At 33.6% G+C, this 24153-nt stretch overlaps 1 non-coding gene across 1 annotated transcript; it reads left to right on the top strand.

The window, feature by feature from the left end:
* The first annotated feature begins 11665 nt into the window (after positions 1 to 11665).
* On the top strand, positions 11666 to 11772 carry LOC121212966 (small nucleolar RNA R71). Its single transcript, XR_005908336.1, has one exon. It is a non-coding gene; the product is annotated as a small nucleolar RNA R71 (small nucleolar RNA).
* The last annotated feature ends 12381 nt before the right edge of the window (positions 11773 to 24153 follow it).

Below are 24153 nucleotides of genomic sequence, written 5' to 3'. Positions count from 1 at the left end.
TGGTATTTTTAGACTTTAGAATCCTAAAAATTGCATTTTTCCGCGTGTTTGGGATGTAAATTGCAAAATTGACATGGTCTGGAACATGGCCATGTGTCCAGCCCGTGTGGAAAGGCCCAGCCCATGTGGCTCTTGAAATTTGCTCCAAATGTCCGATTTTCACTCCTTTAGCTCCCAAATGATCTCTTAAGTTAGGAGCATAAAATCCACCAATTTGCAAAAATAATCATCCAAAAACGCATTAAGAATGGGATTAAAATATGTTACTTTTATCACTTATCAAGTATCCCCACATTTAAGCATTTGCTGGTCCTCAAGCAAAATCCTAAACTTACATTAAAGTTAATCTTTCTTAACTTGTAATTCTTATCAATAATGTCTCAAAATAATTCGCAAACAATCATGCATTGGCAATTCAACTAAAAGGGCACTAAAGATTCAAACAATCCAAGCTGAAAATTTTAAAGCATGAAAACATAGGTGTCTCCCTTTATTTAAGTAATTACCTTTAATTCACAATAAAAAAGAATTGACATCCTTACTAAAGATTCATTCAAAGCACTCAAAGTGTTGAAAGTTCAAGAAGTATGCACTCAATAGTCGAAAAAGAAATATCATTACCATAAGCTTACTTGAAAATCAAATCTCCGCCATTATAAAATGATATGACACACCAATCAAAAGGTTTTTAAGAGGTAATGAGGCTTAGGTTAAGGGTGTGGAAAAAGGCCAGAAAAGTTGGTTATAATCAAGATCGAGTTGATAAATTATCAAACTAGCAAAAATAATCAAATGCTGAATTAATAGAAAGTGCATCAATTAAGATTATTCAAGAATAAAAACGAGCTTATCGACAAAATAAGAAATTAATTGTTCAAGCTCAATCAACAAAAAATTAAGTTTTTTTCTACTTTTTAACTAAGAACAATAAAAGATTCAGTAATTCAAACAAAGGAACATAGTTAAGAAACTAACCAAGTCAAATCTCGATAAAAAAGGAGTCAATAAATGAGAAAAAGTCACGACGAAAAAATGAGTTATGGGTTAACATTAATGGGTTAATCAAGAATGGGTGTGTTAGGCTCAACGAGGTTAACTAAGGGTTAGGCTCAACGAGGTTGACTAAGGGTTAATTCAATAGGTAGGCTTTTTATAGGTTAAGTGTGTTAAAACCTAAGTGCCTTTATCATCTCAGTATATCAAATCAATGGTGTGATCTAAACATGCATAATCGAAGCAAGTTCTAGAATAACAAATCAAGTTGACACACTGATAACCAATAATAAAGTGAGGATGAAAAATGTATGCTCTATAGGCTCAAAATCTCACAAAAAATTGTGGTTTTGATTTCAAACTTGCAAATTTAAAACTTCAAGATAATACCTCAATTCAGGGAAACAACTTAAAAATTTTTATTTCCGAAAAATAACTTATCATGCTTGACTCGCTCATGTCTTAAAGTTTAAATAACCAATGCAAAAATGTTGACAAATTAATCCAAAACAACATCAATAAGAATTTCAAATCGAAAACGATTAACTTTAATAGAAGTACAAGAAAAGCACTTAAACACAACGCATAATTCAGAGATTTTCTAATAATTATATAAATAACCTCTCTAGACTTAGGATGTACATTGTCCTTAATGTACAAATAGATATAATGTCAGGATAAACAAAAAATCATAAGAGAGGGAGAAAATAAAACTGCCCTGAATATGGATAAAATCGCTAGAATAGTGAAAACCGAAATTGTAGGAAAATCTAAATGTAATGCATGGTTCCGAGCAAACTAAAAAGAAAATAAACACAAATAATGAAACAAACATAAAAATAAAAACATAGTTCAAAAGAAGATAAAAGAAAGAAGTCTAAAAATAAAAATAAAACAACTAAGAAGCAAAATAAAAATTAAAATAAAATAAAAATAAAATTGAAAAGAAAAGAAATAAATAAGATTAGTGATCTTCATCATGAGAGGCATAGAGATCGTGAGGCGCCGACACCATAGAAGAAATGTGGATATATTGACATATTTGCTGTAACGTTGCATCAATACTATCGAACCGCTTAAAATAGTGCTGCTCGAAATGAGTGAACCACTCGGAGAGGTTTACTAGGGTAGCAGCAGAGGCAATAATAGGGTGACTCGGAGGTGGAGGATGAGGTGGATCCTCATGGTGGAGAGGGACATCATTAGTTAAGTCCTCATGCTTATCCAGAGGATCAAAATGAGATAATCTGTATCAAGGAGGACCCACACCACGCAGTCGCTCGATCATCCTCATATGACTTATACTCGATAACCCTTACGGAGTCATCATCCAACTAGTGAAAAGAGGAGGATTGCTCTAGAGTGTCGAGGAGATCAAAATGTCGTACGAGGCGAGTCATGTAAGGGCTTAAATAGATAGGACCCTTCCTACTATGCCCTGTTTGATGGCGGCAAACAAGGGCAATAAAGTAAGCAAAATTGAAAGTGTGCCTTGTCGCCATGCTTCAAAGGAAGTAAGCGTCGAATGTACCAATGACCCAGGTGCTCTCCCTCCGACCAGTCAATGTGTGGGCCAATATGGAATGGATATAGCGCAAGGTCAGAGGAAGTGAAATCGTCTTCGAACGACTCGGTCATAGGGCGTCGTACTCGTAGTAAGCTCTGTCCAGCATAGAGATGGTGAATAATAGATGTGTCAAAATAAGGTGAAGAACCCCTCGGCACTTATGAACTCCTCAATATAGAGCCCTAGGGTAACTACGAAGTTTGGGATACTCAGATAACGCATTGTACCATTGAGTTCGAAAGAAATAGTGCGCGACTCATTGTGGCTCGATATCATGTGCTGTAGAATGAATGTCGAACAAAACTCGAGGGTAAGCTCCGAGTAGGTGGGCTCGATGATGGAGAAGAAACAATTTCATGGATCTATAGCAATCAATGTGCAGACTCTATTAGCTAAATGAATCTGCCTCAAGGCTGCCCAATCAATATAATGGCCTAATCCTAATAGTTACTGTCGGAGATGCTGATAAAGGTCCTCTTGATGACCCTATGAAAATCGTAGACATGAATGGCGTGTATCAGAGGTAGGGCCATAGGAAGAGGTCGCGTTCGGATTCTTTCACTTTTTCGAAGTGGGAACGACGGTCTTAATCTTACCTCGCGTGTTTGTCATTATGTTCTTGAAAGAAAGGATAACAACCGAATATAAGAGAAACAATAAAGTACGCACCACCAATTGATCAAGCAGAAAAGCAGACAGAATGACATACAATTTAAAGTGCATCGACAACAAATAATTACAGTACGAAAACCAAGATGTAATACTAATAGAGCAAGAAACTATTCCTAAGATGACAAGGGGAAAACAAAAACTAAACAAAATAAAAAAAGAAATCCTAATAATTTGAAAATAAAACTGTGAAACTACGAGTACTAATACAACTATAGGAAGGATTAAAGGGAAAAAAACCTCATCAAAGAAAATAAAAAGAATAAACAATAAAGTAAGAATAAAATTATACTAAGCACAATAATAATATGAAACCTAATAATAATAATAATAATAACAAACTAGTAATAACAGTATAATAAAAATAATAAATAATAAATAATAAATAAAATAAAATAATAAATGGGGAGGGGCCAAATGGTTGATGAGGGTCGGTCGACGAGGCATGGGGCTCCGACAACGGCGAGACGGGTGACGACGATGAAAGGCCAGTGACTGGGAGAAAGGAAAAGGAGACCGGGTTGATGAAGGGACAAGGTAGAATGGAGAAGGGGAGGGAGGTATGTGTAGGTATGGTGCAAGACGTAGGGGCGCAATGAGGGACAAACGACGATAGGGGTGGTTGCGGAAAAAGGGAAAAGAAGGGGGAAGGGGAAAGGGTTTGTGGTTTATGAAACGGATGACGAAGGGATAAGAAAAAAAGACATGTGTGATGGTGGTCAGAATGGTAAGGAAATGGGGGAAATGGTGGCTAAGGTTTGTTGGAGGTTGGGAGAAAGAAGGCAAAGTGGAAAAAATTAGGTTTTTTGGGTTAAAAAGGGGGACACAGTTGTGTAAAGGCCTGTGTTGGGCCACACGCCCATGTGGTGTTTCCTCAGCCTGTGCATGATTTAAAATTTATGCCTAGTGGTTACACAGCCTCGGACATGCCCGTGTGTCACACATGTCAATGTGACAAGCCATGTGTGATCTTCATTCTCTTTTTCCATGACCGTGTGAGAGGCCGTGTCTCATACATGACCGTGTCTATGGCCCGTCTAACTCACTGACTTGTAATTAAATTTGAAAAATTTACTCTAACATTCACACGGCCTTGGAAACTTCTATGTGTACAGGTGTCGCCAGGCCGTGTAATAATTGAAATTTAGAAAATTAAGTCCTAGGACATGCCCGTGTGTCCAGGCCGTGTAACCTACACGACCACGTCTTCTAATCGTGTAACTCATTATAGATTTACCCTATCGTGCACACAGCTTGGGGCACACCCGTGTGTCCCCACTGTGTGGTTAAAAACTTTTTTTTAAATTTAATTTAATTAATTTTAAATTAACATACAATAAAATTAAAAGAATAACAAAATTTAAACACTATAATTACCTCCCGAGAAGTGCTTATTTAGAGTCTATGCACAACTTTACCTTGTATGTGTATGGTTAGTTCGGATCATGGAGCCAAAACTCCTCTCTTAATTTTTAAAACCGTTACCACTATAAAATTTGAGTTGATGTCCGTTTACCTTGAATGTGCCATATGCAGGATGTGTTACCTCTGTTGCACCATACGAGAGAATAGTTTGTACCACGAATGGGCCTGGCCATCTTGGTTTTAGCTTTCCGGGAAACAATTTGAGCTTTGAATTGTATAAAAGGACACATTCCCCATGCTTGGGCTGCTTCAAACGAGCGTCATGGCGTCACTTTGTCGCTTCTTTGTACAATCTCGAGTTCTCGTAAGCATTAACTCACCACTCATCAAACTCATTTAGCTATAACAATCTCTTCTCACTTGCAAGTTTAGGGTTGTAGTTTGGAAATTTTATTGCCCAAAATGCTTTGTGTTCGAGTTCAAGCGGCAAATTACAACTCTTCCCATACACAAGTCTGTAACGAGATGTTCCTATAGGTGTTTTATACGTAATCCTATAAGCCCATAAAACATCATCTACTTTTAAAGCCCAGTCCTTTCTATTTGACTCTAAAGTTTTTTCTATGATGCGTTTGAGTTCGCGATTTGCAACTTCAACTTGACCACTAGTTGAAGGGTGATAAGAGGTAGCTATTCTATGATGTACTCCATATTTCTTAAGGTTCTTATCAAATTGAGTGTTACAAAAATGTGTATCCGTATCACTAATTATCGCTCTAGGTGTTCCAAATTGAGGGAAGAGCTTCAAAAGAAATCGAATTACCACTCTAGCGTCATTAGTAGGCAAAGCTTGAGCTTTTATCCATTTTGACACATAATCAACTATTACTAGTTGTTGCAGGCCCATTTACTCGGTGGCCCACTACCCGTTACAAGCCCAAATGACATTACAGGCCCAATAAGCCCAACTGGCCCCAAACCCAGTCAGCCTAGGGCAGAAACCCTAGCCCCCTGTTGAGCCGCACCTGCTCCTGGCCGCCTCACCTGCCCTCTGTTCACAGCCGTCCATAGCCATCTCTCCTCCACCTGCTCCCATCACCTCCTTGAACACCTGCAAACATGACGGAAGCAGCAACAGAAACAGAAACGCAGCAAACAGTAACAAAACAACAATAGGACTTTGTATAATCGGCTATAAAGAGCCATTCATTTTCAATGTAAAAGGAGGGAGGGGGGTTCGGCCTCGATTTATAGAAAAGAACAAAAAGAAAAAAGTTGAACTTTTTTTTGCTCAGTTTTATCTTACTTACTGTTTTTATTTCTTTCAAGTTTATTTATTTATTTTTAACTTGAAAACATAAAGAAAAATAATAAAGGAGAAGGCTTTTTACCTTATTTACCTGCACCGCGCCGGACGTGGAGGAAGGCGAGCGGTTTCGCCCTTTTTCGGGTCTTTGGCCTTTGTTTCACGAGATTCGGCCCCAGATCCGTGCCTAAGAGGCACTCAGCTTTGAACTAGGATCAAAAAGATCTGATTTTGAGACGTCGGCCACCGCACGCGGCGGTGCTACGCCGGAGGCCGGGCCGGACCGGTGGCCGGATTCTGGGGAAGAAGATGAGAGAGGAGAGAGTTTTGAAATTTTATTTTTTAAAATAGAAGGGCTGAATGGATTTTTTTCAGAAAATTTGGGCTTAAATGCTGATACAAAACGGCGCTGTTTTGATATGGCTTGACCCGCGCGTCGACCCGACCCGCCTGGAGGATCCGCGTGTTTTCGACGGAAGGGCTAATTGCATCTTTAGCCCTTCCGTTTTTAAATAATCTTGCAATCTGTTTTTTTTGGTTTTTTAAATTCGCCCTGAAATCTATTCTGATTTACAATTTGGTCCAACCTGAAGCGCAGTGTTTTGGTGAGCGGGAATATTTCCCATTTTGGTCTCTCCATTTTTACTCGTGTTGCATTTGGGCCCTAATTTGCTTTTCTTTTTAAATTTGGCTCTTAAATTTTACTTTTCTCTCGATTTAGTCCCTTTTGTTTTTTTATTATTTTCGATTTTGCCCCGTGTTGTTGCTTTCACTTCGATCTAGTCCCCTTTTAACACTTTTATTATTTTCTTCATTATTTTAGCGTATTATTATCTATTATTATTGCTTTTATATATATAGGAGTATATATTTTTTATATTTTTATATATTTATATACATACTTTTTATATTTTATGATAGTTATATACGTATATACGTATATGTGTACATATTTACTTATATATATATATATTTTATAATGCATATATGCATATATTTTCTTGTTTTTATAAATTAACGTACATACTTATATTTTACATATCTTTGTATTTTATAATCTATATACATATACATGTAAATACTTATATTTTTATATCTTATAATTCATATATATTTTTTCATTTTTTATAATTTTATGTATATACATACTATACATATTTCCCTTAAATATACATGTACATATACATGTTCATATTTTATAATTTTCATCTATTTTCCTTTATTGTTTTGTATGATCATTTACTATGTATTTATATGTCTATTTTTTATGCTTCAATTTATTTATTTATTTATTTATTTGCTATGGAATGTATGATTTATTTATTATTCGTTTTGTTCATTTTTTTATTTACATAATCATGTTTATTATTCCGCCATGCACATGAATATCATATTTTAAAAAAGGAAATGTTTCCAAATAAGGCAATATTTTGCGTTTGGAAATTCGAGGAACGTGCCCTAAGGTACTGGGTTTCGATTTCTCGTTCGACCAAATAGCTAAATATCCTTTTGAAAACTTTTCAAAAATAAGGCAATGTTTTACGTTTGGAAATTCGAGGAACGTGCCCTAAGGTACTGGGTTTCGATTTCTCGTTTAACCAAATTGTCAAATATCCTATTGAATTTAAACTCATGCCATTCGAATTTTTAAAAAAAAAAGGATCGTATTTTAAATTTCTTTAAAGTTTTCAATGTTCGACACTAAGACATCAGGTAATCGGCTAGGTACCAATTTTGGGCGTTACGGGGTGCTAATCCTTCCCCGTACGTAACCGACTCCCGAACCCGTTTTCTAAATTTCGCAGACCAAAATTGTTGTTTTAATAAAATCCACCCGTTTATTAAAAGCAACTACTTTTCAAGGTGATCCAATCACACCTTAATAAAAGATTGGTGGCGACTCCCGTTTTCATTTTCAAAACCCAAGTCGACCCCGTTTTTATCCGAAAAATGGTGTCAACACTAGTATGTATTTATTACCTTAAGAGCTAGGAAATGGTCCCATGAAATCAATGCCCTAGATGTAAAAAATTTCACACAAAAGTATATAAGTTTGAGGCATTTTTTCATGTTTAGAAATATTACTTGTTCTTTGGCATCTATCACAAGAAGAAATATACTGTTAGCATCCTTAAATAGTGTGGGCCAATTAAAACTTGATTCAAGTGTTTTATGAACTGTCCTAATGCCACTATAATGTCCTTCTGTTAGTCTCGAGTGGCAATGTTACAAAATTTTATTCGCTTTTGATTTTGTAACACACTTTTGAATTACTTGATTTGTACATACACGAAAAAGAAAAGGATTCTCCCAAAAATAATTTTTCACATGACAAAGAATTGCTTATTTTGATGATGCGTCAACCCTTTTGGTAGAATGTTAGCAACCAAATAATTCACGATATCCGCAAACCAATAGACTTTAAAATCAGTTACAACAAAGAGTCATTCTTCAGGAAATGAGCCATTTATATTGTTTGCATTAAGCTCCTTGAGATGGGGATTCTCGAGTCTTGAAAGGTGATCTGCTGCAAGATTTTCAGCTCTTTTCTTATCTTGGATTTCCAAATCAAATTCTTGCAATAATAAAATCCACCGTATAAGTCGAGGTTTTGCATATGATTTAGTTAAAAGGTAGCAAAGAGTGGAATGGTCAGTGTAAACAACTTTAGACGATATTAAATATGGTCTAAATTTATCATATGCAAAAACTACAACTAGTAATCATTTTTCTGTAGTAGTATAATTTTCTTGTGCATATATCAAAGTCTTGCTAGTATAATAGATCGGCTGAAAATGCTTGTCTTTTCGCTATACAAGAACTGCACCTACTGTAAAATCACTCGCATCATACATTAGTTCAAAGGGTAAATTCAAATCAGGTGCAACCACAATCGGGGCATTAATTAATTTTTCCTTAAGAATATTGAATGCTTCTAAGCATTCCTGACTAAAATCGAATGACACATCTTTTTCTAGCAAATTAGTTAAAGGCTTAGCTATTTTCAAAAAATATTTAATAAACCTTCTATAGAACCCAACATGTCCTAAGAAACTTCAAATAGCCTTAACTAAATTAGGGGGAGGTATTTTTTTTGATGGTTTCAATTTTCACTTTATCAACCTCAATCTCTTTACTAGAAATTTTATGGCCTAACACAATCCCTTCTTGAACCATTAAGTGATATTTTTCCCAATTAAGCATAAGGTTCATTTCCTCACATCTAATCAAAACTCGTTTTAAATTTTTAAGGAAAGGATGAAAAGAATTACCGCATACCGAGAAGTCATCCATAAATATCTCCATAATGTCTTCTACAAGTTCATCAAAGATGGCCAACATGCAACGCTGAAAAGTAGCAGGAGCATTATATAATCCAAAATGCATTCTTTGATAAGAAAACGTACCATATGGACATGTAAATGTCATTTTTTCTTGATCCTCGAGAGCTATCGAGATTTGGAAGTAGCTAGAAAGTCCATCTAGGAAGCAATAATTCATGTGACCAGATAATCTCTCCAACATTTGATTTATAAATGGTAGAGGAAAATGATCTTTCTTTGTGGCATTGTTCAACTTTCTATAGTCAATACAAACTCTCCATCCCGTGTCTGTTCTTGTTGGAATCAACTCGTTCTTCTCATTGGCCACAACAGTCATGCCTTCTTTCTTAGGAACAACCTGCACAAGACTCACCTAAGTACTATCAGAAATAAGATAAATAACTCTAGCATCTAGAAGTTTAATTACCTCAGCCTTAACAACTTCCTTCATGTTGGGATTTAACCTCCTTTGAGTTTGCACACATGGTTTGTACTCATTTTCCATTAAAATTTTATGGGTGCAAAAAGAAGGACTGATCCCTTTAATTTTAGAAATCTTCTAGGCTATAGCTCTTTTATGTTCCTTCAGCACTTGCAATAACTCATCTTTCTCATTCGGCTTTAAATCTAAAGTAATAATCACTGGTAATGTAGAATTGTTTACAAGAAATACTTACTCCAAATGATTTGGTAATTGCTTCAGTTCCAATTTAGGAGGTTCTTCAATAGAGAGTTTCAATTTCAATTCCTTATTTACCTCAATGTCCTCTTAATTTTTTTGTCTCAATGAAGACTCATTAGTATCTAAATTAATTTTTGTCTCACTTATCACAACATTATCGCTATCTATGTCCTCTCTTTAAATAAGACACAATTCCAACGTGTCCTTATGAATAATTTCCTGCAATAAATCTTTAATAGCATGATCAATAGAATCAATAAAATAACAAGAATCATCTTGCTCTCTAGAGAATTGCATGACATCATAAATTTGAAAAATGATCTCCTCATCACCTACCTTAAGTACAATTTTACCATTACCCACATCAATAATAGCTTTAGGAGTGGTTAAAAATGGGCAACTTAAAATTAAAGGCACCTCAATGTCCTCATCCATGTCAAGCACAACAAAATCAACAAGAAATATGAATTTATCTACCTTCACAAGTACATTTTCAATAATGCCTCAAGGATATTTAACAGATCTATCAGCCAATTGAATACTCATCCTAGTAGGTTTTGGTTCCCCAAGACCAACTTGCTTGAACATTTTATAGGGCATCAAATTAATGTTAGCACCCAAATTAGCTAATACTTTCTCAATGTTTAAACTACCAATAAAACAAGCAATAGTAAAACTTCTTGGATCTTTCAGCTTAGTTGACAGTTTATTTTGGAAATGGCTGAACACTCCTTATTGAGTTCCACAGTGGATGGCTCTTCAAACTTCCTTTTATTTTTTAATAACTCCTTTAAAAATTTTGCATATATGGGCATCTGTGAAATAGCTTCAACAAAAGGTAAGTTAATATGAATTTGTTTAAGAAGTTCAAGGAATTTACAAAATTACTCATCCATGCGGTCTTTCTTCAACTTTGCTAGATATGAGATCGGTGGTTTATATTCTTTAAGCACTGGTGTCTGAATTTATTTGGGTTTTACCCCCTTATCATTTATCTTATCAGTTTCCTATTGCAGTTTCTTTTCGAGTTCAACCAACAGTTTCCCATTCCTCAATGTAATTGTCTTTACATTCTCATTTGGGTTAGGTTTTTTGTTACTAGGTGAACTACCTTGTTGTCTTTCTGAAACCAATTTAGCAAGTTTCCCAATCTGATTTTTGAGCCCATAATTGATGCTTTCTGATTTTTCAAAGCTATCTTGGTGTTTTGAAAATGAATTTTTGACACTGAAATAAATTTTGTCAGCATCTCTTCAAGGTTCGACTTCTTTTTTTGCTAATAAAGTTGTTGAAAGCTTAGAGGGGGTTGTGATCTTTGATTTCCTTGACTACCCCATGAGAAATGTGGATGATTCCTCCATACTGCATTATATGTATTACCCATAAAGTCGACTTTCTCATGCTCCATGTTAGACATAAAGGGTGGAAATTCTGAATTAAGCATCCCCATTCCATTCGCATCACACTGCATCACTACATTTACCTATTTAGAAAGATTCAAACTATTAATTTTCTTACCAAGAGCTTCAACCTAATTAGCCAACATAGAATCTGCATCAAGATTAAAAACTCCGGCTTCCTTGACAGGTTTCACCCTCGTAACTTGCCATTGATAATGATTCAGTGTCATCTCCTCAATGAATTCTTGAGCTACTTAAAGTGTTTTGTTATTTAAAGTTCTGCTAGCTGCTGCATCAATCATTTGTCTAGTCGAGGGGTTCAAACCATTGTAAAAAGTTTGAACTTGGAGCCACAAAGGTAGCCCATGGTGAGGACACCTTTTCAATAAATCTTTAAATCTTTTCAATTTGTCATAAAGGGTCTTAATATCAAGTTGAACAAAAGGAGAGATGCCATTCCTCAACTTAGATATTAGCTGGTGGAAAATATTTTAACAAAAATTTTTCAATCATTTGTGCCCATGTTGTTATAGAACCACGTGGTAAAGAATTTAACCACTGTTTTACCTTGCTTCTATACGAGAATGGGAACAATTGTAAGTGAAGGGCGTCATGAGTGACGCCATTAATCTTGAAAATGTCGTAAATCTCAAGAAAATTAGCCAAATGAGTACTGGGGTCTTTATCTTGCAAACCATTAAACTGAACATACTGTTGCACCATCTGAATAGTGTTCGGCTTCAGTTCAAAATTTTTTGCAACAATAGTAGGTCTCATAATGCTTGATTTAGCTTTAATCAGAATGGCTTGCAATAATTGTACATATTATGAGGAACAAGATCTAAGCAGGTAGCTAAATATTTTGATTATCACCCATCTCCTCAGTAATATTGTCATCTTGTTCGTCTTCTATACTCTGTTGACTTTACCTTACTTCTCTAACCTCTCTACGATTTCTATGAGCAGTACTTTTAGTTTCACTATAAAAAACCAATGGTCCCGACAGATTTCCTCTAGTCTTAAACCAAAAGAACCTGTCAAAAGCAAACAAAAGAAAAATTAAAATATAAAAATTAAATTAAAACAAAAATATAAAAATAAAATAAAATAAAATAATGGATAAATTAATAGAAATAAAGCTTTACTAATATTTCAATCCTCGAAAACGGCACCAAAAACTTGATGTGTCCCAACACTAACTAAAAATACGACAAAGGCAAGTGCATGTATCGATAAATAGTATAGCTACAGATATTGTATCAATGAGTACTAAAAGTACTAGTAATTATCGTTTTCCTATTATTTAGCCAACAAATTGGAGGGATTGGTTTAAACTAAAATTACTAAATTAATTTAACTAAAGAACTCAGTAGAGAATAAATCAGGAAAATAATTGAATAATATACAATAAGAGAAACAATACCTAAGAAAGAATCCACCTAGACTTCATTTATTATTATGAATCTGAATTAAACGATTTATTCACTTGGTATCTTGATCCGTAGAAATCCCTAAATTATGCTAATATCTCTTTCAAGAGTAAGAGTAACTGACTTTAGGGTGATTAATTGAAACTTCTTTCTAATTAAAACCCCTATCGTCACATTAACTCGATCTATAGATTCCTCTATTATATTTGACTCTAATCTGGTAGATTTATGTCATCCTATTTCTAGGATTGCATGCAACTCCACTCAATTATACTAGATCTACTCTTAAATAAGGACTTTTCCTCATCTGACTTAAGCACATAAAACATGAATTAATATTGTAGAAATATTAAAACAAGAGATAAGCACACAAAATTGAGAATAAGAATAAAGTATTTATCGCATAAAACATAAATCAAATAATAAAATTTATCATATGGTTCATCTTCCCTAGGTATCTAGGGAATTAGTTCATAATTGTTAATAAAAACATCTTAAAGACTGAATAACCACATGAAATAAAGAAACTCATAAAAACTTCAAAAGAAATTAGAAAGAGGTCTTCAATCTTGATGGAAATCTACTTCAGAATTGGCTCCAATGGTGTTCTTCGAGTCATTTTCTTCAATATTCTCCTATGGCTCCCTTTTCTTTTCTTCTATTTGGTATTTATAAACTTTAGAATGCCCAGAAAGCCTAAAAATTACATTTTTTTCCTGTGTTTGGGATGTGAATTGTGAAATCGATACGGTCTGGCATATGGTTATATGTCCAACTCGTGTGGCTCACACGGCCGTGTGTCCCGCTCATGTGGGAATGCCTAGCCCTTGTGGCTCTTGAAATTTGCTCCAAATGTCAAATTTTTGCTTGTTTTTTGCTATTGAGCTTCCAAATGCTCTCCTAAGTGTAGAAACATGAATTTAAAGGATTAGGAGTATAAAATTCACCAATTTGCATAAATAGTCATCCAAAAATGCATTAAGAATGGGATTAAAATATGTTACTTTTATCAGTTATCAATTGGGTTACATTCCACATGGAATATATCAATATTTGGAACCATAGGTGTGGCTTTTTACCTAATCACAAACCCATCATCGCTCGGGAATTAGCCAACAATTTGGAGTGCATGTCATGGTTCAGACACCATAACAAGCCATATCTAATAGCGGAAGAGGTGAAGGGTAGGCAACATCATATGAGGAGGCCACGATAGGTGTCTAGGAATACAAGGTTTGGGGCAACTGCTAAGGCGGGTCCATCATCTACACCAATGCAAGAATAGGCATCGATGGTCGCACCACCCTTCAGTCAGTATGACTTGATTTATTCAACTTATTCTGATGCTTTCACTAACCTTGTGATTTTTATAAAAACACCACATATTGTACCACATTTTTTTTGTTTCTACATCATCTCCAAGTATTATTTTTAGACCACCACCTCCATCCTAGCATATTACACGTCGATGCCATTGACGCTTCAGATGATGATGATGTATAGGCTGCCTATGTTTGGGGAATCGACTAGAAGTCCAATTATTCTGTCATCAGTTTATGGGACACAATATGGTTATACGCCTATGTTGATGGTGTCGTAAACAACTCTAGGATCATTGTTCTACCAAGGTGGACCATCTTCACAGCCACCTGTTCATAGAACGGAGGATAGACGATGGCAACAAAGGAGCACTCCGCAATCAACCATGGATGAAGGCAAAGAAGATGAGAGGTCGAGACAATAAGGGTAAAGGTGACAATGAAGATGAAGGCCAGTATACAACTTACACGAAGAAGAAATCTAGCTCGCAACCGACAACCACCATGTTGTGGCATACATTTTACTCAATGATATGAATGATTTTTTTGTACTTCTCATGTAAATTTTAATTGTTTAGCCAGTTTATAGTATCCCGTCAGTGTGGGCATGACAACATTGTATGTCCTAGGTTCCTACAAAACTCGTATAACCTCGATTGGTTTGTCTTCTCCTGAATATCCATGTTGTCACATATCCGATTAGATGTCGGTCGACTTTTTGATTTGTGACGTAAGTAATTATTGGGTAACAACTTAAATGGAGTGCTCGATATCGGTGGCCACATACTTTCATCTGGGGCCGATGGGAATCCATATCTCTACACATTATACATGTGTTGGAGTTTGTACACTTCATCCACAAAGCTCATGTGATCCAAACGTATGGAGGAACATGATGCAATTGTATAAGCATATGGAAAGCAAAGTGCATCAAATCTCCCACAGTCGTAGGTCTGTTATCTCCCACAAATCTCCCATAGAGTTGTAATTATATATGAACAAAAAAAAATCGAACCTTACTTGATGCATTTACGTGTTTGCTCCCAATTATGCCTAACGAAACACCTTGTGAACTTCCTCTTCTTGCGATTCTTCTTGCAATTTTGTTTGCTTGAAGTTGCCTTATAGCACTCAATGCTGAAAGCCATCCTTTTATAGAGTCGGGGTGAGTGGCAATTGATTCGGAAAATTTTCTAGGGATATCTCACGGGTGAGTGGGAGGTTTGTAAGTGTTGAATTTGGTAAAAGGAAAATGCTCCACATAGAACGCGTGTTTAATGATATGTCAAAAATATTAACTGAAAACTCATCTAGCTAGATGCGTTTTCATTGCAATTTCAGAAAAATGTACTGAAAGTGAGTTCAGCTAGACACATTTTCAGTTGACATGGCATGCAAACGCATTCAATTGGATGCGCTTTTAGTGCATCTTTTTTACATTGCACTGAAAACGTGCCCTACATGGAGCATTTTCCCACTAACAAATCCAACTCCTACAAATTTCCCACTCACCCATCAAATATCTCGGGATTCTCGAGATAATATTTTCTGAAAAATTCTAATCGACCTCAACCTACCGTAAACTACGAGTGATCAAAACTCAGTTCGATTTGAAAAGATCAAAGATCAAAAATAAAAAATAAGAGTTAATTGAATCGAGTAGTCTGAGTTTCGATTTTTAATTGAACTAAATTTTACAATTTGAATATACAATTGGTATAAATACGATTGTTGTAAATACCCATTTAGTACCTGTTATTTTTGGAAAATACACCAAATTGGGCTCTAAATAATTTCAAAATTTTAGAAATACTATAAACTTTATAACTCAAAAAAATTATAAAAAGTTTCTAAAGAATATATAAAAAATTTAAAAAGTATAAAACAATCCTAATCCCTAAACCCTTAACCCATAAACCATAAAACACTTAACATTACAAAACCCTAACCATAAGCCCTTAAAAAAATTTAAACCACAAGCCTAAAACAATAAAATAACCCTAGGCCATGAAGAGAGAAGGAAAACGCTTTCAGCTGGACACATTTTTATTTTTTTTGCTTACTTCGGTAAATTTTCTAAAAAATCGATATTTTTAGGAATTTTACCCTTATTTAAGAGTATTTTAATCTTTTTTATTTCAAACAAAAATCAATAAAATATGCATATGATGGGATTTGAAACCACACCAATCAAATTGGTAAAATTTTAAATTTACCACTCAACTAAAATTTCATTTTGATATATTTTATACTTTTTTATTTTAATATTCACAATTTATTATTTCCGTCAGTTCAATATCTATACTATTATTTAAGCTCCTGATTGAGTTGGTGTCACAAGTCAAATGATAGCAACTCATTTATACTATTATTTAAGCTCCTGACCGGGTTTGTATCATGAGTCAACCGGGCACTAACTCAATTAGAAAAATTACACAAACGCTTTGAGGGTATTTTAGTCTTTTCATTTTAACAAAAGCCAATAAAAATATGCATATGATGGGATTTAAACCTACACCAGTTGAATTAGTAAAACCTTAAATTTACCAGTCAACCAAAGCTTCATTTTAATATAATTTATACATTTTCTTTATTTTAATATGCATAATTTATTATCTCCCTCAGTTGCATATATTAGTAATGTGCACCAATTGGATTGGTAAAAACTTAAATTTACCACTCAACCAAAACTTCATCTTCATAAGTTCTATACATTTTTATTTTAATAGCACAATTTATGATCTCCATCAATTGTATATATTAATAATTTTGTTAATTGAGTTGATGTCACAAGTCAACTCGACACTAACTCACAATTGATGACAATACTATGATAAATAATCGTAGTGCATTTATTATTGTTAATATGATGAATTTAAGTGTTTAAATTTCGTTTTACTCACAATTTAATCATTTTTTTTATTTTAATATCTTACATGTTTCATGTGTTATTATGATTAATTAGTTCCAAACTATCTGTGTTCAAAATCCATAGTTTCCACATACATACGCGTGTGATAGGATTTCTAGTATAAATAATATTGTTAATTGTATCGATAATGTTGTTAGTTGAATTGGTGCCACAAGTCAACTCGACACTAACTAATAATTGATGACAAATTCATGATAAATAGTTGTAATGCATTTACTATTGTTAATATGATGTATTTATGTGTTTATATTTTGTTTTAATTATAATTTAATCTAGTTTTTTTATTTTAATATTGTACATATTTCATGTGTTATTATTAATTAGTTTAATGTGTTATATACATTTCATTAATTAGTTTCAAATCCGTGTTCTAAATATGTGGTTTCCACATATAAGCGTGTGTAATAACATTTCTAGTATATATAACTAAAGACACTTTCATAATTTTTTGTACGATTTATATATTAACAATCTAGCTGATATATCTATCAATATATTTATACTTATCATGCATGTACTTTTTTGAATCAGCCCGATTTTATCACATCAATATAAAATATTGTTAATATGTATAACAGTTGAAATTTTTTACATAAAATTTTATTTCATTCTAGATTTGATTTGTATTATATAAATAAATGGAGCATGAAATAGGATGGTTAGATTATTAAAATATTAATCATAGGAAATGTTAATAAAGTCACTTTAAATATAGGGTATACATATATACAAGGGTAGCTAGAAATTTTTTAGGGATTAAAACTAAATTATAAATTTTTGAAAGGATTAAAATCTAATTTGATCATTGTATGAACTTAAAACTTTACAATTTTTAAAAGGGTTACACTATAAATTTACCATTTTTGGGGGTTTGGTGCTTCCTATATGTACCCACAAGAAAATCCAATGTTTTGATAATTAGACTAGTGATCAAGCCAATCAAACAATTGATTCCCTATTTAATTGGTTCAACTAGTTTGATTGTCAATTCAACAATAATTGAAAAATTCATTAAAAATTATAAAAACAATTAGAAATTAGAAATATATTAAAAACTATAAAAATCGGTTCAACTATCGGCTTTTTGTCCTAGTTTTTTATTTTTATTTTATCAATTCCAAACGGTTTGCTCAAAAAGTAATTCAACCCTCATGTTTGGACTGATATACTAAACAAATCCTGATCCAACCAATCTTATTCCAATAACACTACAAAGGTCTACTTGTATTGTTGTAAAACTAAGTTTTAGCACTTGCAGAACTTTTTGTACAGTTTATTTGCTTAATCTAATGGTTAAGTTTCATGTTCTCATAAATGATAAATTTTGAATAAATTAGAAAATTTCCACTATTTTTTTTCATCTAAATAAACTTTCAATCACTAAGTAGAAATTAAGGAAATTATATATTTTCAATTGAGTTAATAAAAAAAATATTTGATCAATTAAAAATTTTACATTAATAACAATTCCAGTTAATTTGATAAAATCTATCAATTAGTTTGTTAAAACATAAATTATAGAGAAAGTTATTCACATGGGTAAAATTTATTTAATTGTACACTAATAAATTGGTCCTATACTATATACTATGTCCTTTTTCCACTTAAATGCTAAGAATTTTTTCCCATCTGAGTACATTGTACATGTAGAATTGCATCATTAAACATTTCAGTAACTCAAATTACCAAAAAAAAAAAAATTCAAATCTCACAAATACGACAAATTGAGACTAATGCTAATTCTGATCTTAATAATTCGTATTTATAGGTTAAAATTCGCCTAAAGGTTGAAAGATAAAATCGCCTTGTATAAATTACAACAGTTTTTCAAGTTTCATGGCAGTTTTCTACTGCTAACTTCATGACATTTTTGGGCATCTTCCTAATATTTTCAGCTTCTAGTGTGATAGCCTGGTTAGATCTTTCAATGCCCTTCCAATGATATAAAACATGATCAAATCGTAAAATCTTTTGAAAATTCATATAAAACTTTTTTTTTTCCGATTCTCCCATTTATTATATGAACATTTAAATATAATTCAAAATTCAATAATCAACTATCTAAAACTATAAAAAACGACGGAAAATTTACACAAATTAAATATAAATTGTATATCTTACTAAATTTCCCTACACTTAAACTATACTTGTCCCAAGCATAACAAAACTAAAACCTAAACAGAACACATTACCGTATGCTGACTCATGCAACTATGCACGTAAACAAGAAATTAAATTATTAATGCATTGGCACAAAGAACTATAACAATGATGAGGTTGTAAAGCACGAATAAAAGTTAAGAATGGCATAATGGTCTCAGGAAATCCACAAATTATTTAGATTTAAGAAAAAGGGACAATCTATATGTGCAATCTTACGTATGCATTAAATAGTAATAAGCAAAGCAATCTCGGTTTCTTATGTCTACTAGCAATTATTCATTAAGTATAAGTATTCAAAGCAAATCAAATTGAGGACTAAGCATTAAAGCTCTACTTTTACTAAGCTAAATCCAAAAAATTATAATTTAGGTGAAAAACAAAGAAAATTATGTAAATAGCTCAAAATATGGTTTTAATTAAAAACTAGATTTCTTGCATCATTAATTCAATTCTAAGTTTCAATAGTCTAACAACTTAAATGCTATGCATGCAAAAATTAACTCAAAATTTAAGTCTCATGCCACATTTTATATAAAACAATACAATCCTCAAATAACAACTTCATAATTATTACGTCTAAAACACTTTTGTTGGAAAATTATTCAAGACAAATGCTCTGAATGTCGAGTCTATGTCCTAATCTTGTGGGTAGACACGCCCTGTGTCTACCCATGTGGACGATATAAGACTATCTACCAAGCCTTTTTGCCACCCTAAAACACAATCTAACACCATCCATCATACCAAATTCCAACATAACATGATTTATCAACCAAACAACCACAACTATGGCAACACATTTCACATATACTTACGCAACCAAATTATGCACTTTGCTATCCATGCACTAAAATTCACATGTTCAACCATACCAACAATTTCACATTCATGAAAGACCTTTCATATTCATATATCAACTTTCGATATTAGCCATCATTCATGGCCTTATGAGTCAAATTCTAAGGCAAGCCAACACATTTGGCTCCAAAACAATATGACACTTAATCAAAATAATAAGGCCCTATACATGCCATATTCAAAATGTTAAAACTAACTATACCAAGTGCTTCAATGGATACTCTGACGTTCTTTGATCCACGAGCTATTTAGGCGACACTATAAGAAAATGGAAAGAAAATAGAGTAAGCACAAAGCTTAGTAAGTTGCATATAAATAATTTACTACTAATTACCATGCGATAATTTACTCACAACATATCATCATTTGCACATATTCAAAATCATGCATAGGCATAACTTACTCATTTTCACTCATAAAAATTTACACAGTACAATTCGAGTTCAATACTCATAAATATCATTTAGGTACCTGTACACTCACAACATGGTCATAGCATTTGTCACTCTCAACATAACTTTCGATTTTTCGTTGAACCATTAGAATATTAAAAGATATCCGATAAGCCTCATACGTAGGGTAGAAAGCTGATGCCATGTCCCAGACATGGTCTTACACTAGCTCACGTATCAAAGTCGATGCCATGTCCTAGACATGGTCTTACACTGACTATTGTGTATCGAGGCTGATGCCATGTCCCAGACATGGTCTTACACTAACTCTCGTATATCGAGGCCGATGCCATGTCCCAAACATGGTCTTACACTGACTCTCGTCCATTTGTGCCAATGCCATATCCTAGAGATGGTCTTACACTGACACATCTCATAACCGATGCCATGTACCAGACATGATCTTATAATGGCTCTCATCTATCGGTGTCGATGCCATGTTCCAAACATGGTCTTACACTAGCACTCATATCAATGCCGATGCCATGTCCTAGACATGGTCTTACATTGGCTCACATGTCGAGGTTGATGCCATGTCCCAGACATGGTCTTACACTAGCTCTCGAATAACCCTAGTATTACGGTACGGAATATCCAACCTATTCCTACGATTCAACCGAGATTTTACTATATCATTCTCATCATGCAATTCCATAATCACAATTGAACATTTCATGTTATATAAGTTTATTAGTGCATAAACACAATATAGTTGAAATATTTACACGCAACTTACCTCGGATTACAAAACGTAGGTGACTAGTCGATCTAATCTACTTGCTTGGCCTTCCCCCGGTCTAGGTTCGAATTTTGTATTTCTTGATTTAAAATAATTAAAAATTCACTCATTTAATCACTAAATAAATTTAGAGAATTAAAAATTCACATTTTTGGCAAAATGACCATTTTGCCCCCAGACTTTCACAAAATGACCATTTTACCCCTAGGCTTGAAAATCAATTTTTATCAAATTTCTTCATGTCTTAAGCCTATCCGAAACCTTTTTACTCTTATAGCAACTCAAAATTTCCATTATTTCTCAACATTACTATCTATTTTACTATTACTACAAACTAGTCCTTTTTAGGTGTTTTTCATGAACACCACTTCACAAAAGTTGTTTATTAAACAACTAAGATTCATTTTCTTCCATAAAATTTCAGCAATTATCATAAATTCTCTCATGGTTAATCTCTAAGCTTTCAACCATTTTACAAAATAGTCCCCTCAATAGATAGCTCATGCTACAAGGGTTCCAAAAGTTACCAAAATCATCAAAAATAACCATCTAAATCATTTACTATAGAGATGAATAAGTGGCTGAAAGTTTCAAGCTCCCATTGCTATTTCTTGGAGGAAAAATCGATGGAAGAAGGAAGAGTAAAAAGATGACAATATTTTTCTTTTTATTAACAACCCTTGATTTGTTTGACTTTCTTTGTCTCAATGGTCGGCTATGCTTTAAATATTGGCCTATTTGCACATTAGATACCCCTACTTTATAATCCATAGCCATCTAACACCATTTTCTAGCAAATCATAACTTTTTCCCTTTATGCGATTTAGTCATTTTTCAAAATTAAGCTTCCAATCGCTAAAATTAATTATCCAAAATTTTCATGCACTCATATAATTATGCTATACATCATAAAATAATATTAAAAAAATAATTTCTTGACCTCGAATTTGTGGTTTTGAAACCACTATTCTGATTAGATCCAAAATCAGGCTGTTATAGTACTTCATACTTCGTATCATCTCAATCCCCATGTTATGCAACATGGCATCCTAATAACAGTACAATACAAAGACAGTAGACATGTTTAACATTCAATCAATAATTCAGTAGCAGTAGGTATAATGAACATGCAATCAATAATACAGTAGCAATAGCAACAGTAATAGATCATTAGGTATACAATGATAGTAGGCATGTATCACTTCACATATCGTACATATAATAGTGACAATTCAGTCAATCAGATCATAGATTCTAGAATATTCATAAAGTTAGGCACTCATTTGAGTTTACGAAAACTCTGAAAACAAGTTGGTATTGTGCAAGGACTAAACTGAACATATCACAAAATTTTAAGCAAAATTGTAAAATAAAAATCACACAACCATGTGGAAAGGGGTACACTGTCGTGTGTCCAGACCGTGTAATAGCCTGATGTTGTGTAACAGGATGTGGCCATGGGTTTCCTGTAAGTACCCTAATGTAACAGTAGCACATGATCGTGTAGTCCACCTGTGTGGCATACATGTCTGTGTGGGAAACCGTGTGACTCCTAAAATTCACGGTTAGACCGATTCACTTGGTAAGAACACACACCTTTCACCACAAGTCTGATTGGCACTTCCCACGATCAACTCCAATCTGATTCACCTAGATCTAATCCTTCAAATGACAAACATACAAGTGTTCACATATTATATTCAATGGTAAGGATTTTGGAAAAATCCAAAAGAGATTGATTAAACGAGCTAAAAAGATTAACATCAAATAATGGTATTACGGATATACAAAATCTAACCATTAAAACATATTGCACTTATTGACCTTCGGTAAAGATAACGGAGGCTATTGAAAACAAATATAAACATCGATAGAAACTGAATGAACAATGTGATTCGTTAAGGGAAAAAGAATCAATAACACAAAGGATAAAAATATGGTGCAAGAAAGACGGAAAGAAAATAAAAAGAAGGTGGCAAAAAAGTTTTACTAAGGTTTTGAAAAGAGGCAATGTGATCAATCAAAATAAGAAAATTTTTTAAATATTTAGGGTTTGTAAACCCTAAGGTGACAACAAAGCAAATTAACCAAGGCTTCCCAAAAATTCAAAAAACAAATGAAAGGAAGGGGCTCAAACTTAGGACTCTAAAATGGATTCACTAACACTTAACCATTAAACCAATAACTTATTTTTGCTTAATTAGACAATTAACCAAAAATATATCAGGGTGTGACAACTCTCCCTTTCTTAAAAAAAAATTTGTCCTCAAAATTTACCTGACCCGACTAGATGAAGATATTGATGACGAATTGAGTCTTTTGGTTCCCATGTGGCCTCCTCAAAACCATGGTTTTCCATCACAACACCTTAACTAGTGGAATCTGTTTCCTAATTAAAACCTTTACCTCACGATTTAAAATTTGCATCAGCTCCTCCTTAAAGGAAAAATTCCGTCTTACCTCAATCTACTCGATCAAAACAATATGACAAGGGTCAGATCAATACCGTCTCACCATGAAAACATGGAACACGTCATGGATACGGTCCAGTTCAGGAGGTAACTCTAACTGATACGCCTTTGCCCCAACTCTCTAAAGAATCCAGTATGGTATAATGATTTTAGGACTCAATGTGCCTTTCCATGCAAACCTCAAAACTTTCCTCCATGGAGACACTTTCAAAAAAACTTGATCTCCAACAATGTACTAAATGTCCTTTCTTTTCAGATCTGTATACGACTACCGTGTATCTGAAGCTGCTTTCAGTCTGTCTTGAATCAATCTGATTTTCCCTTCAGATTCTAATATCAGTTCAGGATCCAAAACTTTCCTTTCACTTAGCTCAGTCCAACATAGTGGTGTCCGAAACTTACAACTATACAAAGCCTCATAAGGTATCATCTATATACTCGACTGGAAGTAAAAAATGCTGCCCTCAACATATCTTCCAAGATC

The sequence above is a fragment of the Gossypium hirsutum genome, chromosome A13, assembly GCF_007990345.1.
Source record: "Gossypium hirsutum isolate 1008001.06 chromosome A13, Gossypium_hirsutum_v2.1, whole genome shotgun sequence".
In the NCBI taxonomy this organism is placed as follows: Eukaryota; Viridiplantae; Streptophyta; class Magnoliopsida; order Malvales; family Malvaceae; genus Gossypium; species Gossypium hirsutum.
The sequence above is the reverse complement of the archived record's forward strand: the minus strand, read 5'-3'. Positions and strand labels throughout refer to the sequence as shown.